The sequence below is a fragment of the Pteronotus mesoamericanus genome, unplaced genomic scaffold (genome assembly GCF_021234165.1).
Source record: "Pteronotus mesoamericanus isolate MK-2021 breed Mesoamerican mustached bat unplaced genomic scaffold, CSHL_Meso_final contig_105, whole genome shotgun sequence".
NCBI lineage: Eukaryota > Metazoa > Chordata > Mammalia > Chiroptera > Mormoopidae > Pteronotus > Pteronotus mesoamericanus.
This window is the reverse complement of record NW_026555006.1, coordinates 17,529,445-17,550,020: the sequence shown is the minus strand read 5'-3', so window position 1 is coordinate 17,550,020 and position 20,576 is coordinate 17,529,445.

The following is a 20,576-nucleotide window of genomic DNA, read 5'->3' as shown; positions in this document are numbered from 1 at the left end:
AAAAAAATCTAGTAACATGGGACCTCGTGTGTCATGGTGATGGTGTTTAATTTATTCTGAAGATAATGGGCTACCATGGTAGGTGATTAAGTAGGAAGCACATGAATAGATTTGTGGGGCTTTTTGAAGGATAAGTCTGCCAGGACAGTGGGTAGGCAACTAGAGGGGAATATACCAGAGACAGAGAGGTGAGTTGCCAGACCATTGTCATAACTCTGGCAAGAGAAGACATATCAGTTAGGACTTCGGTGTTGTGTAAATTCAAGAAAGGTCTTCTCAAATCTAGTTAATAAATGTGTAAACTTATTGGTTCATGTAAAGAAAGTATGAAGGAGGATGAGCTTCAAGTATGAGTTAATGGGCTTTCTCCATAGCCATTTGTTTCCTTTTCCCTTGGCTACGTTTCACCCTCTAGCTGGCTTCTCTTATGGTGGTAAATGGATCCTGGTTTTATATCATCACTACAATACCCCAGAAATCATCCCCTTGCATCTCATTAGCAAAATGGATCATGTGCCCTTGATCTAACCTTTTGTCTACAGAATATGGAAACTAAGGTTCCTGAATCCAGCACTGGGGTAAAGAATATAGAATTACCATTGAATTTATCAGACCTACCCCAGAAACTGGGAATTGGGTCAGCTTTCCCTGAATGAGTCAGGCCATACAGAAGTGGGGTATACATATGAACAAGATTTACTTTAGCATTAGGAAGGGGAGAAGGGAATTAGGAAGCAGTCATTAAGACCCATCTTGAATGATGATGGCCTGAATAGAAGTGTCATCAATGAAGTAACGGAGAGGACAGAGAAATGTTAAAGAGATGAAAGGATCACAGCATAGTCATTGATTGAACATGGAAGGTGAAGAAAGGATTCTCAACTTTCTGACAAGGATAACTGAGATCCCTAGAGAACAAGTAAAAGTAATGAGTTTACTCATTGGAATGTGGTAAGTGGAATGTGGAACGCTTTGTTTCTTAATTATTCAAGTGATGCATAGAAGGTAGTGGAACGGTTGAGTTTGGATCACAAGGGATGGGACTGGACATAAAGATTAGGAGTATGCTGGGATCATAGGTGGCATTCCCTAGGAACAGGTTTATGTGAGAAAAGCAACTTCTGGACATGCTACAAAAACATTGTTCTTGAGACACTTAATACCTACAAGAGGGCAACTCTCATCTCAGAGATAAAAGAGGTCTTACTAACCTCTGAGAATAGCCTCTTCACCCTCAAAACCACAGGAGTTCCAGCTGAGTGACTGAGAGAGTTGATGAGCAACTTTATCACCTCCCCTTAGTACTCCCTCAAGTGAACTAAAATGCATTGTAGCTGCCACTGGTATCTGCCCTCTGGGAGTTTACAATGTTAGACAAGTGTTCAGTCTATTTAGGACATAAACTGTGTCTGAAAATATGCCCTCATCATACAAGAGAAGCAATAGATTCCTAGTGTCCAGAAATATCAGAGGGCTGAATGAAATTTGACTCATTCTGGACAATATGGGGCTTGTCTTGTCAGGATATTAAATATTACAGAGGTAGCTCATCACAGAAGATTAATGAAGTCACCAGAATAATTTAGAAAGCAATTGAGTGACTAATTTTAATTAAAAGTTTGATTGCAACTATTGAAATGAAACCAGAGAAACCCATACTCCTCACCCCTTGAATGGTTTTCCCATTGGAACAACAATTACTATGTCAATCTTTAGTTCATTACTGGGCCTCTTCTAAGATTAAACATTAGATAGTTTCCCAGGAATAGAGATTTTTAAACAGGTTATACAGGGAAACAGGACTCCAATTAGGAAAAGTCCTGGAATCAAAAGACAGGATAAAAAAATGTCATTTTCTGAATGTAACGTGAGAAAAAGTAGATACCATTAATCCTCCTTGGAAATAATATGAGAAATAAAATATGATTATCTTATTTGACAGGTTGGGATGTTTCCTTCAGTTGATGAGGAGATAAGTGAATGCCCCTAAAAAGAAATAAATTCATTTTAAAAAGTACAAATGTAAGAACCTGAAAATGCCTATCATAAAGAAATTTTATAACTAAACATAAGATGTTCTTTAGCATGTGTTTTTAGAAATAAGAAATCAGAGACTGGAAAGAAACATTTATTAGAGCTTATACTCACATGAAGGGAAGGAGGGGGAGAAAAAAGGAGGAAGGGAGAGAGAGAGAAAGAATAAGAGGCAGTGACATATGAAAAATTTGCATTTTGCTCATCAAACTAATGTACTCTGGAATAATGACCATTCTCAGTACCACAGCGCCTTTATCATCCATATCCAACTATTTTATTTTGTTCTGATTTTATATTTGTAGAAAATCTTTTTTTTAATTTTACTTCCTAGACATAACAGGACTTGGTGAGTGTAAGGAATATTCTTCTAATTGGTATCTTTTCTCCTGCCGGTGCCCTATTTCATTCTATTAACAAATAGCAACTAAGATGTCATATTAAAGCATACATTGAATTGCATAATTCCTCCTCTCAAAACATTTGAATGCCTTTGCATTTCATTCTTATTAAAAGCCAAAGCCCTTACAGTGGTCTCCTAGGCCCTGTGGATCAGGTGCTACCTCTTGGTCCGTGCCACCCATGCTTCTCAATTACTTCTCTGAAGCACCCCCTTCTCTCTCTTTCTCACTCAAATTCTGGCTTTCTTGTCATTCCATAAAATCCCCAGGAATACTCCTGCAACAGCACATTTGGTCTTTCTGCTTCCTCTACTGGGATGATCCATCTCCAAGAAGCCAAGTGCTTGCTTCCTCATTTTCTTAGGGTCTTTACCTTTATTTTGTGTTCTCATTGAGGTTTTCCCTAATCATCTGACTTAAAATCTGACCCTTCCCACATATTACTTATTTATTTCTTTTCTATATCACCATCTAATGTACTATCCATTCTACTCATATATTTGTTGTCTATTGTGTGACTCCTCACAATGTAATCTCCTTGCTGCATCCCCAGACGTATACTACTGTCTGACACATAAAAAAGGTCAACAAACATTTGTTGAATTGAATTTCACATTACCAGAGGCCAGCCCTGTGGATCAGAGAGTGTTTGCAAGTGGAGAAATAGAATATCACCAAGGGAACCAGTAAGAGTTGGGGCAAGGACACAGTCCATTTTTGGTCCATGACTTCTGTTACTATTATCACTGTCATTCTCTTTCCATGGACATCACAATTTACATAAAATTCAGGCAAGCTCATGGTACTTGGGTGATACAAGACATGATTCTTTTCAATTCAATCCACAGACAGATTTCCAGAACATCCCTCCCCCTATATCATTTTTTCCTTTGGTACCCTTGGTTCAGATTTTCTATGCTGGTCACACCAAGCATGTTCAATTGACTCAGCTTTGCCATTCCCCAAGCGCTAGGAAGAATCTTGCCAATGGAATAATCTGGAATGGAATCTTCCAGTACTGCTCTGCTTCTAATCCTGGGAATGATCCCTGTCATTGGTCAAGTCTCTCAGGATTTAAAAATAGTTCCCTCTATTTGGCTTTTTTCCCCCTGTCTATAGTCATGAGAAAGATTATCTGACAGTAAACACTGATGGTCTAGAAATTAAAATCAAGACATCTTTCCACACCTATATTTAAGTTTATATCCTGAATCCACAAGGTTATGTTACCCTACACTTCATTTTCCTTTACCCTTATTACCAACTCCATCGCAGACTCCACATCTTTGCTCAAATGCATCTTTACAGAAAGCTTTAACTAATCCCCTATGAAGTACCCTTGCTATCACCATTACTCTATATAGATACCTTCTCTCTGTTTTATTATTTTTATAGCATTTCTCACTATCTGAACACATGTGTGTATATACATGCGCACACATATATGTTTATTTACTTATCATTTGCTTCATAACTAGAATGTATTTTTCATGAAGGCCAAAGCACTTAGTATATTGTGTGATATAGTTCTTCTCTTCCTCTGATTGTATCCAGCTTTATGGACAATAACTATTCCTACCTTCCTCTTATTCCTGGAGTCTATGGAAGGAGATGAGACTTTAATAAATTTTTAGTATGTATCATGTACTAAACTGCAATAGGCAACTTCATATCCAAACTTATTTTGTAGTCCAAGCTACCCTATAATTTATCATTATCCTTTATATCACAAACAAAAATACTGACATTTATATTTCATGCGTGCAAAACTATAAATTAAAAGGTAAATAATTGTCCAAGGTAGTGGTAAGCCCAAATTTTATATTTAGATCTCAATTCTCACACAATCATTCTCTCTATGATAATAATGGCAATGATGTAATACATTTAATACATTCCTTTTTTATGTGTTAGACTCTTTGGTAAACTCATTATAGACATCACCTTATTTAATACTAGTAATAAGAGCAATTACCTTATACTATCATAATGCTAGTAATGTGCAAAGCACTCTTCTAAACAATCTATATTATTAATTTAGTCATCATAAAATCCTTATGAAGCTGGGTCAGAAATTGTTAGGTGATCACCAAGATCATTTTCTTATCCTTTTTGACACTTACCAAGACTATGTGCCCCAGTCTCCCTAGTGATCAGATGAGGCAGTGCAACTGAGTTACTCAGTGGATTGTGAGTGGAGGTGACATGAACCACTCTCAGGCTCGGCCCGTGAGAATCATCCATATGATCCTTTCATTTTCCAGCTAGTGTAATGGACATAATCTCTTAGGCAACCTTGGAAGCCACATATTGAAGACACCAAAGTTGACATCCGCTTGAGGCTCTGAATGGCTATGAATGAGAAATCCGACCTCACCTCCACATCTTGACCCTATGTTCCTGGATCTGTATTGAACTGCCTGTTTGCTAAGACATGATGCTGAATTTTGATGGTTTGTTTCTAATAGAAGTTATATTACTTATTTCCTAGGTTAGCAGCATTCTTATCCACATTTCTACACAATGAAACTGAGCTAGTGAGTGTTTAATAACTTGCAAGTAGTATTATCACCCTTATTTCATAAATAAGAAAATTGAGTCTTAGCAAAGTTAAATATTGTTATACTATGTTAATCAGGTTCAGTTAACACAACAGAACCCACATTAAGTTGTTCATAGGAGATATTTAACATGCAGAACTATTCATTATGGGTTTGGAGGAGCTGAAAGGACAAATAGGAGACAGCGAAGAAACCTGAGGTCAGGAGTAGCATGATGTTAGTCCTAGGACTAGCGGGTCAGGGAGTAGATGGTGTTACCGGAACCTAACTACTGGGGTGGTCCAGTGTAAGCTAAAACCATTATCCTGCAGGAACTGGGAACTATGAAGGAGGCGAAACCACCACTAAGGTGATTACAGTAGAGAGAGTAGGAGAGAAAGAACCTGGCTTCCTCTCAGTTCCAGCCTTCTCCCAAAGCCCTCCATTAGCTGATCCTAGCTAGAATCAAATTGGCAAAAGAGCATGTGAAATGCATGCAGTTTGCTGGAGTCAGTGTGCTGAGATATAGAACAAAGCAAGGGAAGTGCAAGGAATAAATCGAAGAGTAAATAGATGAGTGACCGCATCAAGGGCTTTCAGCCAGTAAGTGGCAAACCCATGATTGGAACTCAGGCCTGAATACCTCTAGGACATACCTACATTTGCTATTTCTAATATGCTATGTGCTTCTCAAGTGAACATAGATCTTTCTTTGCATGTAGTATATTTTAAATAAATATTGGCTTTCACTGTCTGTACCTTTTTACAAAACCATTTACCTTAGAGGATACAGAGATTTTGTTAAAAAAGAAATAGGAAAGTAAGCGGGTACCTTTTTGTCACCTTTTCAGATAGTTCCAGGTAAACATTAAACGATGGTACGGATGTCAGAAAATGTCCCCATGACAGCAACAAGCAGCCCACACAATGGTGGTAAGCATGGGCTTTATTGCTGGACAAATCTGCTTTGGACTACGTGCCAATCAAATTTACTAACTGCATAACATTTAGGATAAAATTCTTTAAATTCATTGAGCCTTAGTTCCCTCACTTGTAACGTGGAGATACTGATACTAACTGTTTGTAGTTGCATTTATAGTAGAATTTATGAGGAATAAGTCACCATATGTACATATATATATCGCCTCATTAAGTTCCTGACTTTTACTAGTCATTGATCTAGGGGCAGCTATTGTTGTAGTTGTTGCTATTGGTGTTGGGTCATTCAGTCAACAAAGACATCTGGAACTGGGATAGAATGAAACATTCAGCTAAAATTCAAAGGATGCAGAAGTCAGGGTTTTTGTGCTAGATAGACTTTCTCAAGTGTCACGCTATAAACCCATGCACTTTGACAGACTTGAAAAAAATTTTATTTTAGACATTGAGGCTTCAAAAATCCATTTTATAGTTCATTCTAGTGATAGTATTTAAACATAGTTTCATCATTGTAATGAATCCTCAACAGAAAATAAATTTCAAGTGATTATATTCTAATGGAACACTTCAGCAGTTTATATAAGCATATTGAAGAGGTTATCAAGAACTTCGGTCAATTTAAATTATTTTGTCTTTTTTTTTCAGTTGGGGCAGGAATGCAAAATTAGCTAAAAATTCTTACTTCGATTCTCACCACTGTGCCGTGGAAGGGGCTCTCTGATTCTCTGTGTGACTTGCCATATGCCACATAGGGGTTTTGGGTGATACATTCCGTAAGATAGAGAGTAGATAGATATGTGATAATTTGTAGGAATAAGTTGGCAGATACACTCTTTCTTAGCGTGATCCTGATCTGCATTCAGTTTGAATGTTGATTAGAAGCAGCTCCTGGAATACCCTGGAAACACTGAATTCTAGCCTGATTTTAAGAGTACAGATGCATCATTATTAACTCCCTTTTCTCTGAGACATTTATAGCATCACCATCGCAATAAATCATTTTTGTCTTTACGCATGCTGTTGGACATAAAAATAATTTCCTTTTTCCCACTCTGCATTGTATCTGCTGCTGAGCTGAGTTAAATCCACATGCCATTTTTGGCATGCTCATATGCTGACCAAACTATAAATTCCTATTTATCCACCCTAAACCTTGACCCATTGTATCTATCACTCTGAGAGCCAAGGGTATTCTAATTCAAAGAAGATAAAAACACAAGAAAAGAAGAAACAAGAGAATTTCATAATACCCAGAGTGGAGCAAGTCTGGGCTGTCCATCCAAGGCCTTCACAGAGGTGACTCCAAGGCAGTAGTAAGTACATCCTCTGCACCTATATTCCTTCACCAAATGAAATACTTTGACATATCCCTAGAGGCAAGCATTCTCTTACTTTTAGTTTTCCTTTTATTTAAACAAATGGTTTAGAGGTAGGTACATAGTTAACCAGGACTGCTGATACCCACTCTCAAGGAAGGATATAAAGGAATAGTCAGGAAACAGCCAATGCCCTCATAAAGTGGCTTCCTTACAGTATCACTCAGCGTTTATGAAAGCTCTGAGATTTACCTGAGCCAGTCTCGTGGTGTGTGCGGTCATTTTAAATACTAAGTCTGGGCCCTGGCTGGTGTGGCTCAGTTGGTTGGGCATTGTCCCACAAACTGAAAGGTCATTGGTTCAATTCCCTGTTAGGGCACATCTCTGGGTTGTGGGTTTGGTTCCCAATTGGGGCTTGTGCAGGAGGCAACTGATCAATGCTTCTTTCTTACATCAATGATTCTCTCCTTCTCTTTCTCCCTCTTGTCCCCTCTCTCTAGAACTAATAAAAGAAAAGAAATAAAAATGAAATAAAAAATAAAATATTAAGTGTCAAAGTACTTGCAGAAAAATAACCCTACCCATTTGACTATTAGAAGATTGGCAGTAATTTATGAATATTGGCAGGACTACATACTAGCTCATTTTATGATAGAACTCTGTGATAGACCTGGTCTCTGAACATGACTAGAAAATGTTCTTACTCAGTCAGTGCTCTGGCCAGTTTTTCTTAGTCCTCTGTTCCAACATGACTCCTGGACTCTTGCAGGACACTCTTCAGAATAACCCTATTCCTGATTGGACTTGTCCAATCATATAACTTGGACAGAACCCAGCTTCTAATGAGAGGACTGTTCTCAGGGGTGCTTAATGACTCATGGTTAGGAGCTCTGATTTTTTCAGTGCCCAGTAGAATGGCACAAGCAGTTCATTAAATGGTATGCAATTCACTGTTGCAGAGAGCTTGGTCTTGCTTCAGAACGCTAGAGGTCTAGGCTGCATTTTTTTTCTTCTTTTTTTTTTACTGCAGTTTGCCATAAGCTCCATACAGCATCATTTTTTTCCATCACAGATATCTGTCACACTATAAGAACTGACCCATAAATAGCCCAAATGGCAGGGTTGCCTACATTGTAGACTGTGTTGGACACAGAGGGCTTTACTGATTTGGGCTCATTTATACCTAGTAGTCTTTTTAATCACTTGGCAAATGGGTTAGAGCTGTATGTGTGGAATATGTTCTTCCAGAATGCAGAGTTATCTAACAAGTGTTATGCTTTCTTCTTAACTGTGGCAAGTCCAGAATAAAATAATTTGTCCTTCATGTAGAGGGGATATTCTGGCATGCCCCAGAATAATAAACCTCTAAAAACTTCATTGGTTTGGCAGGACATTAAACCTTCCTAAGATTTATCTTCCACCCTTTTCTTACATAGAAGAATGCTTCTAAAGTACTTGCCATGGCTTTCTTATCTGGTCCTATAAATATGATGTCACTGGGTCAGCTAAAACTGATATTCTGTGAAATGTTCTGATGATCCAGGTCTCATTAGATTATATTATGACAGGCCCAATGAGTTAGCATAGTCCTGGAATGAAATCATAAATGTAAAATGTTGCGCAGTGCATGTGAATGCAAACTGCTTCCATTTCTTCTTCTGGATAGAAATGGAAAAGAATGCATTTACAAGGTCAGCAGACACTTACTGTCTTGATGCAGTGTTAATTTGCTCTTGTAAAGATACCACATGGGGCACAGCCAACTGTGATTGTGACTAGTACTTATTCAAATTTTTCATAGTATTCTAGCATCCTCCAGGATCTGTCTGCTTTCTCACAGCGAGAATGGTGAATGTAATGAGATCACCGTACCTGAAAACAGTAAAGCTTTAAGGTAAGCACTATTTCAACCCTTCCTCTGTAGGACGAGGCTTTTGTTACTTTGTTTTATTATGTTTTCTTGGAGTAAGGGAGTTCCAGTGCCCTCTATCTGGATTTCCCCTGAGGAACAGCTCTTCCTCCACAGGCCCAGGAACTAATGTGGGAGTTCTGCCAACTGTCAAGCATGTTCATTCCAGTTATACTTTGGAGTCAGAGAATTAACCACTGTGTGGATCTGTGGAACCAGTGCATCCATTGCAAACAGGTCTCCGTTTTTTATCTGGATATGTATGCAAGGGGGGCATAATGACAAGGGTCCCTAGGCATCAATGTCAGCTTGGACTCTATGTTCAACAGTTCTAGAAATGGCTAGATATTACCCTTTGCATCAGGATATGGGTAACTAAGTAAATGATGGAAAGTCCCTTTGAGGCAGAGCAGAGGAAATCATTACTGTGTATACTTAATGTGGTGTTGCAGGTCTTCTTGGAGATGAAGTATTTCCTTCAGTCATTGAGTTACGGATTTTTAAAAAAAGGTTCATGTCCAGGAACCATACAAAAGATTTTGGCTCCTCTAGAGGAAGCTGATATCACCTTCCTGCTTACTGACCCTTGATTTCTTTTGTCTGAACAAATTGAGCAACTCCCTCATGGGCTGCCCATCTATTTGCCCTTAGGAATGCCATGTTCTCTTAATCATGACCAGCTCTTTGCAGGTTGGGCCCCCTTCTATCTTACTCTTGACCATCTGATCATTATGATAATTGATGATTTATCTGATGATTAAGTGCCTCTACCTAGTTTCTATTATTTTGAGGTCCTATCATCTCCATTGCTCTACAGAAGCCAGTTCCGCAACAGCTTCTCCGGGTGCCAGTCTCAGCCTACAAAGAACAGCCACCATTGATTTTCTCATTGATCTTGGTCATCCTCGCACCTGCATAATTCTTTTTGCTTTGGTAAATGGAGCAGACTATGGACTCTCCCACCCACCATGCTCGGTTTAGAGTCACTCTAGCATGCACATTCTTCTGAAACTTTGGATCTCCCTTCCCACCATGGAGACTTTCTTCTCTACTTACCACAGGCCATTGTCTTCTCCAGACTTTAAACAGCCATCCTAGCAGCATGTTAGCAACATGACCCAGGACAGCTGAGCAGATATTAAGTCCTATATCACATGAAAGTGTTCCTGCATGGCTATACACTCTTTATCCAACTTAGAGTCTATAGCACCATTAACTCATGGATCCCATTGTCTCCATGACTGATTTGTCCTTTCCCAACAACTAGAAGTAGAAAATTTATGGAGAAGCCTATATTGGAGTTTTTTATAGCATGACCTGTGAATGACCCTAATCACTTCCACTCACATTGCTTTAGCTGGAACTCAGTCATATGGCCACAGCTCATTATAAAGGAAGTTAGGAAGTATAATCTAGCTTTGTGCCCAAGATGAAGAGGAGAGTGCTGGCCTATGCGGGCAGCTATATTTCTCTATTACAAGAGCATAGTCCAATGCTCCCAAGATTCCTATGAACTGTACTGCTTAAAGGACAAGGCTAGATAAATATATGTTCTATAGAACTCTGAGGCTTTTGTTTACAATCCAGATGTAGTCCCCTTGTGAGCCAAAGTACACCTCAGAGAAAGATGAATTTTACCAAATGATGTAAACTAAATAAGGCCAACTAGCTTTTGTAGCTCCTTTCTGTGTATGCCTAACCTCAGACTTGATCCTCTGTATGTTCCAACAACAACTGTGAAGAACGTCAAGGTAGCCATAGAGAAGAAAAATGTATAAGAGAAGATAAAGGGAGAGAAAAAGATGGAGAGAGAGGAAGAAAAAAAGGGAAGAGAAGAAAGGAAAGGAAGCAAGGAAGGGAGGGAGGGAAAGAGGGAGGAAGGGAGGAAGGAAGATTTGTCCCTGTGCACAGAGTTGATAAGCAATCCATATAATTTTTCTCAAGATAGAATTCATGTCTTCCACCGGCTATATAAGAGTGATTTAAAGATGAAAGAATAATCAAAATAGATAATGGATGCCAGGGTCCAGAATCTTAAACTCCTCTAGTCAGTACAGTGAAAACATCATTTCCTAGAAATAGGATTCAGTAAAATATCCTTTACCTTAATATTGACTCAGTCTCTGGAATGAAGAGGAAAAAGGCATGAGGTCCTCCAAAGGGCAGAGCTCACCTGGAAAACGCAGACCATAACAAAATGACAAAAGTTACTGATATCAGGGAGTTTGCCTACCACTATGTCCTCTTAGAAAAAAAGAAAAGAAAAAAGGAAGTCATAGTAATTCCAGAGCAATTCTGAGGCCTGTGAAAAGCCAGTTTAATTTCATTATCTGAGATCTACTGCCTGTAATATAAGCTCTGTAGTTACAGTTTTTTAAATATGCCCTCAAAGAAAAAAAATTCCAACAGTGAAAATATGACTGATTAACAAATATTTAAAATTTAAAAATGTGCTCTTACAAGTTATCACTTTACCAATGATAATAAAAGTATGGTGAAAATGGCACTTTTATGTTAATGCTTCTGGGAGTAATATGTAGATACAGGGCAACTTGCAAAATATGTCAAGAGTTGCAAAAATATTCACGTCTTTTGAAATAACCTTTCCGCTTTTAAGCATTCAGCCTAAGGAAAAAAATAACAAATGCATGTAAGGGAATATGAATTTAAGTTTTTATCAATTATTTATTTATATATTTAAAAAATTTTTATTGTTCTATTACAGTTGTCCCCTTTTATAATATTTTTGCTATTAAAAAAGTAGGGAAGGTGGGAGGGGGCAAGGGAAAGGGGGGGGGAAGGCAGAGACAAATGTATTTTAAAAGTAAATAAATTAATTAAAAGTACAGGCTAAGAAGTACATGATTCTAACAGGGAAAAAGTAGATAATAGAGATTTGGAGAAGTATGACCCAGAAAACCACTATTAAGATTTTTTTGACTATTTTTCCAGATTTTCTTCCAAGTAATCAGAAACATAAATATATGCAAAAATAGAATACCATACAATTTCTTCAGTATTACTTTTTCTATTTAATACATAATAATTGCACTCAACTCTATAATACCATGTATCAATTTACATCATTTTATTTAGGAACCATATGGCTTTCTGTTGTATGGTCATGGCAAAAAGTTTTAACAACCCTGACACTTGGGTTGCTTTCAACTGTTCATGATCATACAGAACAATGAGATGAATATGGGCACAAACCTATGGCCATTGATTTAATTATATCCTTAGAATAAATTCTAAGAACTTCTTTAAAGTATTCAATATTTAGTATCACTTGATATATATTGTCAAAATAACTTCCAGGAATGTTGTGCCAATTTACAACTTCTTTCTGTGTTTGAAAGTATGTATATTCCCACAATTATGACAACATGGAATGTTCTAATTATTCTAAACTTTTAAGTATAATGGGGAAAATAATACATCATTATTCTAATTTATATGAATTTTTGCTACTATAAGTGAGTATTTTAAATAAATTTGTCTTTTTTCTGTAATGAATAATCTATATATCAAATTTAGACCATTTTTTACCTATTTGCCTTATTGATTTCCAATATATTTTTAGGTAATTTTGTTTGTTACTTTCCCTTTAAATATACCAATTATTTTCCTGTGATTTCTACTTTATTTTCTTCTTTAGAAAGACCCTTCTACACCATGATTATTTAAATATTCACCCTTATGTTATATAACCACTTTTATGATACCATTTTAAATATTAAATCATTAATACATCTGAAATTTATTTAGAAATGAGGTAAGAAATGAGCTTTAACTTATGGCAGTATGATGTTGAGAATAGCCTTTTTATTCCCCACTATTATGAAAAGCTACCATTATTATATTCTAAATTTGAAATAATTGAAAATAACTTAAATATCCCACAGTAAAACATAATAATCTATCCAATAGCATATTAAAATGTAATTAAATGTGATATAATCAATTTGTAATAGCATTAAAAATATTTATATTATGAAAAATGTGTGGGGTAAACAAGATATTAAATTTTAGAAGCAATAGGATTACCACTATATTTTTTTCAAATATTCAAAAATGTATATTTGAAAAGAAAAAGACCTTCCCCCCCCCAAAAATACATACATATAACAATGATTGCTTCAGTGGGTTACAAATGTGGCTGAATGGTGATTTCCCTGTCTCTTTGGGCATTTGCAATGTTTTTATAAGTATATACTCTTCTGGTAATGGAAAAAGAGCTTATTTTTTTTTTTAAATATGATCAGCATAGCCAATGGAATTTTCTACCTTGAAGAGAAAATACAAAGAAAATATAAACTAAAGGCTTTGGAGTTTTCATCAGTAGAAAAAATCTAGGCATTGTGGTTATAACTTCCACCAACATGAGTGTTTCCACGCTAACATACTGTTGGGGAGGATGAATTAGTCAGCATGTTCTAACTCAGGTCAGCTCCTCTGAACCTTCTCCCGCACCCACAACCATACACCCTAAGGGCTCCCATTTCACTTTATAATGTCAAGCGCCAATGCTTGTCCAAGGTCTGAGGGGGTCACTTTGCTGTAGAAAACTGATTAGACACCATCCCTACAGAGTACTTAAGTTTCCAGGGAGCCTTAAATAAGTCTTGTATAGAATTGTTCGCAAGGTGGCTTTAAAGGGGTATGTGCTTGAGAAACTGTCAGATCCAAAACTGGTATTGACCTATGTCGCGCTACAATTCACTGAAATTGCATAAGGTACTTGTGCAACTGTGAGCGTGGTAAAGAAAAAGAAAAGCCGAACAAGTACAGAAAGTACCTCTTACAGAGGATATAGTGTTCTGCTCTATCCAGAAAAGACGGTGAGGCAAAGCCCAAAGCTGTAATGTAGAAGATCGCATTGACTGAGACCTTTTTCTTAGTATTTCTCATTAATGCCCTTTCAAAGCTTGCATTTTAATAAAAGGACAGAGAAGTGGCCGTGTTTTTTTCCTGGTCAAATTCACCTACTTCTTCACTCCATTTCGAGGAAGAGTGATTGCCCTTTGCCCTAACCAAATGAAATTCTCACTCTCAAGTCTCTGACTAGAGAGAAGGAGCCTCAGTGATCCCAGAATGTTTCTACCTGAGTCATCCTGTCCTAATAAGGTAGCAGGGTGGGAGTCTGGCATTTAGGAAATCATAACCATGCTGACAGAGGCCAAATGGAATAAGAATAATGTTTTTGATGTATAAATCTATAAGAATTATCAGGAAGATTATTATTTAAAGTCACATATCTGCAAAATTCATAAAGGGTTGACTGGCTCCTAACACTGGGCCATGCATAAAAGGTAAGGAATAAGAAACATGAAATAAACCCCTTACTCCTGAGACCTTAACAGTCTGGAAATAAAGAAAACAAAACCATGGAGAACCAAATGGTCAGTGTCCATTAGGTATAATAATCATTAAGTATTTGGGATGTCACCAATGCATTTAATGTTCCAGGAACTCTGCAAGGTACTTTTCATATCTAGAGAAGGTATCTCATTATTTTACAGTGTCTTAATATTGTCATGTTCTTGCTCACAGACACAGAGCTACTGAAGTATAAATATGAAAAATGAGTCCAGGATTTTCAAGTAAAGATAACAAGTTGAATGTACATATTTATTTTCACCTCCTTCCAAAGCTCCACTGAACAGACAATAAAGGATTTTTTAGGTGTAAACACCAAGAATGGGGAGAAAAGTATAGAGGACATCAGGAACAAAATTATATAATCTAGAAAGCAGATGAATGAGGAATAAGTAATTTTGGAGATTTGAATATACTGAGTCATGAGGGGGCTGGGTGAAAAAGGTGAAGGGCTAAGCAAAAAAAAAAAAAGCAAAACAAACAACAAAAACCCCGCATGCCTCATAGACAACAGTACGGTCATTACCACAGGGAAATAAGGGTGTAGGGGTGGGAGTGACAAATGATGATGGAAAGAGACATGAACTGGGGTGGTGAACACACAATATAATATATAGATGATTTTTATAGAATCGTACACCTTAAACCTATATAATTTTATTAACCAGTGTAACCCCAACAAATTCAATTATAAAAAAGAAAATGCTAAATTAAAGGCTGGCAGGATTGAAGGTTGAGAACCTAATCCATTTGGGGCTGCAGAATCTTCAAACGACTCAGGAACTGGGAACATCAGGCTCTGAGAGAGGGGTACATGGGGCGAAGTTAGTAGGACTGGCGGAGAATCTGTTAGGAATCAATTAATTAGATCAGATCCTTACAGCAGCACTCCGTCCTCCCCTTCCCCAGCAAAAGACTGAAAGTTTATTTTCTGGAAATGTAACAACAGAGGCTTTGCAATGGCTAACCAGATAGAATTGAATAACATGTGCACTGTAAAATAAATAAACATTCATTTGGATGCTGAGACCCCCGGTCATCCTTCCCTGACCCAGCTCCCAGTGCTGGTAGGCATGCCAGTGCCTTGACCCTCCAGACAGGAAATTGGTAGCAACCTCCCTAGGAATCTACGCAGCCTAAGAAGAAAGACTTAATGATACTAACATGGAAATATTATCAACTAAATGGCTCGTCCAGGCCAATTTAGTGAAATTCACAGTCAACAATGCCTACTTGTGCACTTAGAGCTCTCGATCAGGTTTTCACATCATAGATTATTAGATGTCTAATAGTTCACAATGTAAGGTTGAGTACTAGTAAATGAATTTCTAATCCCAGATTTGTGAATGTGTGTACTTGTATCTGTGTCTCCGTGTGTGTGATTTGTAGCAGGTCCTAATAAGAAGTACTTTTTATTGAGAGTCATAGTCAAATATTTTGGAAATTCAAAATTCTAATTTGAGTGATAAAATTAGGACAAAAAAAATTTAAAGAAACCTGCAGGTAGAAGAAAACTAACATTAATTATGAATAAAAGACCCTTAGTATATTCAAAGAAATTATAATTGTACTAAGTTACCAACAAAAAAAAAAAAAACAAAAAAGAAGAAAGAAGCACTTAAACCAAAATAGTCTTTGGAAGTTAAACAATTCATCAAGACACAATAGTAATTTAAAATTTCATGAAGTAGTAGGAAGTTAATATGGAAGAAATTTCCCATAAAGCAAAGCAAAATACTATTTAAGCTTTATTGATCAGTTATTAACTTAATATGTATTAACTCTTACTCCTCACAATAACCCATGAGGTAGAAACTATTATTATCATCATTTTATAGATGAGGAGACTGAAGCATAAAGAGGTTAAATAACATAAATGTTCACATAATTTGAACCGAGTTTTTGCAATTCTCCTTCATATATTAAAATTATATTATTCTTTCTGATCGGGTTCTGTTTTTTCATTCTATTAATGCACTTATTAAGCATTTTGTAAATGCTTCGTATCCTTTTCATATATAGATGGGCTGTAAGTGCATTCAGTAAATAAATACGCTAAACTAAACATCTTGTTTGACTAAAAGCAAAAGGTGAATAAACTGTTATTTCAGTTAAGTTACATACATGTTTGTTTCACTTACTACATCTATTTTTTTAGCTTCGTTGAGACATAATTGATATATAACATTATGTAAGTTTAAGGTGTACAATGTAATCATTTAATACATATATATCACAAAATGTTTACCACAATAAGGTTAATATAATACATCTTTCACTTCACATATTCATAATTTTGTTGTTATGGTGAGAAAATTAAAGCTCTACTCTCACAGCAACTTTCAAGTATACAATATATTGTATTTCCATGTACAGTCACTATGCTGTACCTTAGATCCCCAGAACTTCTTGTAACTGAGAGTTTGTACCTCTAACCAGCATCTCCCCATTTCTCAACCCCTCGGCTCTTGCCAAACACCATCCTACTTTCTGTTTCTAAAGGTTCAATGTTTTTAGAGTCCATGTATAAGTGAAACCATACAGTATCTGTCTTTGTCTGACATACTTCACTTAGCATAACCCCTTCAAGCTCCATTCATTTTGTCATAAATGGCTGAATTTCCTACATTTAATGGCTCAATAATATTCCATGGTATATATGTATAACTTGGTTTTTGTGAATAATGCTGCAAGAACATGGGAGGGCAAATATCTCTTCAAGACAGTGATTTCTTTTCCTTTGGACATGTAATTTTTGAGGAAAGTAATTTATTTTGATAATTCACACTACTTATTGGACATAGCAGAGGTTCAGAAAAATGTTGTGAAAATAATTTTAAATTGAGTGGATATTTCACTGGGGTAAAGCCTGAGATTCAAGGGGGAAAAAAGCACTGATTACATTTTCTTACTCCTAAAACTAGCAAATGCCCTCTCCAATGCCCCCAAATTGGTTTTGACACCCTGCTGGCCATGACAGAGTTCAGTCCCCCTCCCCTACGCATTCCTTCATGGTCTTCAGAAAGCACTGTATGGCCTACTAATCTGAGCACTAGAGATGAATGGTGCTCCTTAGGTCCTGGCTCCCAGACAGGAATTTCAGTCCCACTGGGATTCCATGCTGCATCTCCCCATGGGAGACTTCTGCTTCTGGGCTGCCCTCAAGGAATCCACTTATTCAGCTCCAGGTCCCTGGCCAGCTACCACTCCTACTTCATCAAATTTGGCAGGCAGCTAGTCAGTCCCCTGAATGAAAAGCTTTATATAATTGTTCATGAGGCTGTCAACCTTCTGGGACTCTGCCTGGATAGGGAGGGGTGAGAGTAAAATTCAGAATAGTTTCTTATTTTTAGGGAACACTGGATGCAAAAATAAAATAAGACGGTGATATGTGTAATATGCAGGCTTAAAAAGGTCCCTCCAACAAAAGTCCTGGAAGAGAAGTCAAGAAGTCAAGTCCTGCCACTTTACTGCCAGGACTTAGGGCAAGCTACTAAACCTAAGAATGTGACTCAATTTCCCTCTTATTAAGTGAGGCAGTTGGACTAAAGCTAATGTTAGAAACTATCATCTACAGAGCCCTAGAGGTTCATGGCGTACCTCAGGGACCAAATAAAATAAGAGGTTACGAGATGCTGAGAAATAAGGGTTTCCCACTCCTACATCAATCTGAGAAACTTTGTTAACTTTCTTGGCAAATAATCCTTATTGGTATACAATTTCATTTTCAGAAGGAAGATTCTGCTGTAAAAGAAAATAAAATGAAAATACCATATTCAATAATCTCTCACATCCTTACCAGTTCCTTAATAATTCTAAATTATGCCTATGGACAGTATATTTTGTTAATTTTCTTTATTTTTAAAGTACCAATTATTTAGCTTATCTTAACATTGTCACACATTCTCTCTCTTTCTGTTCTCTTTATCTTTTGAGTTATTTTCTGTGTGTAAGAGTCCCTTCTTAGAAAGAGCACCTGTTTAATTGATGTTAATCAAGTGACTGTTGTTTACCTGGACATCAGGATAGTTACTTTAAATTATGGATGCATCTCATAATATATCATTCCTTATCAGCACAGTATACAATTGAATCCTTGTATTTAAATTGGGTTTTTTTAAGCCAAAAAAGCATTCATTTCAAATAACTGAACTCACAAATAGGAATAGAGGGGAGAGAAGGAAAAGGGCAGAGAAGGATGAGAGAGTCAGACATAGGAGAGCTAGCGTTACTAGCAACTACTCTGTGAAAAGGCCCACTATGTGTAACTTGCAGGGCCAGGATTTGAATCCAACTCTGGAACATTATGTATTTTTTTTATCCTCACCCAAGGACATCTTTTCATTGTTGCTTTTAGAGAGAGAGGAAGGGAGAGAAACATCTATGTGAGAGAGAAACATTGATCGGTTATCTCCTGTACGTGCCCCAACTGGGGATCAAACCCGCAACCCAGTTATATGTCCTGGGACCCATAACCTTTCGGTGTATGGGACAATGCTCCAAGCAATTGGGCCACATGAACCAGGTCTGGAACATTCTTAAGTCCAGGTTCTCTCTTCTCACACTTAATTTACATGCTATAAACAACACACATCCCAAGCCAAATGCTTAGTGTGAACTTTCTGCTTCACAGTGACTTTTCTTGTTACCTTCGGTGAATGCATTTAGTAAAATTTTTGTTTAGAACTACTTATTAGCTCCCTTTCTGTCACACACCTGTCACTTTTCTGTTCTAAGCACGTTTCTCACAAACTCATGTGCTCTTTCTATGTGATTTCCAGTCTCTCACGTGGTATAACTCCTGCTCAAAGCTCCTTCCTCTGTTATCCACCCATTTTGGACATTGTCACTGAGTGTCTTAAGGCATGTAACATTCAAGAGATTTAAAATAAAACTCATTTCCTCCCCCAAGTTTCCTCACATCAGCTCCTCTGCCATCCCTCATCTTAGTTAATGGAAGCACCTCTTGTGAAGACAAAAACCTCAAAATCAGGAGTGGCTCTTTCCTCAGTACTCTTCATATCGTGCTACCATCAGTTTTTGCCCTAGTGACTTCTTTCTTCTCTTTTTATCTCAACTTCTATTGCTTGGTGGAGGTCATCTCCCTTTCTCTCAGAATATTATGATAGCTTCCAGTGGCTTAAGAAAGGCAGGACCTCAAGTTTTTCTTCCATTTAGTTCAAGTTCTCAAAGCAAAATTGATTTTATTCTATTCCTGTTTAGAACTCTTCAAGTTCACCTTCCCATACCTTTTGAAATTATCTTCTCCCTTAGCCTTCCTATTACACAACTGTCCTGTTCCAAGTCCTGTGACAACTCCCCCTTATTTTTATTCATTGGTTTTATTTACTTTCCCACTTTAATTGTACAAAAATTCCCCTTTTTTGTTCTTCATTCTTCTTTGCATGTATCTTCTTCTTTTCCATGGATGCAACGACTACACATATATTGACAACACCTACCTCTTCATTTCCGGCCTGGACATCTCACCCTAACTCTAGTCCATTTTTCTACTTATGTACTAAGCTCATTATTTTTAATAACCCACTCTTCTGGATGGTCATACTCTCCAAACAATAGTAAAGTTTTCTCCAAAACTAGAAAGTCAGGAGAAAACCTAAGTCTCTCTGAATTCTTTAATCCCAGAATCAAACTTATCATCTCTACCATCAAATATCTGTTACAAAGGTCTTTGAAATTCAGACTCTTCTCAGTTGGTTCTGCCATTGTCTCTGCCCGGATTTTCTCCATCTTTTGCCTGAAGTGTGGCAGCTACATGTCTGAATAGTCCCCCTCACTTATAATATGTACACTCATTCCAAAGTTCTTTTCCTCAAGCATAAATTCATGCCGCTGAGTTCTATCTTTTAAAAACCTACAGTTAGTATCAACCATAAATAGTATAAAAATCAAGTTTATCATGCAAGACCCTTTTACTAAAAAAAGAACTATCTACTTTCATTCAGCACCACTGGCCAAGGAAAGAGTAGCTGACAATTTAGATTAATCAGAGTTTTAGATTAATCAGAATTGGGCTGTGTATTCACTAGTGGGTGAA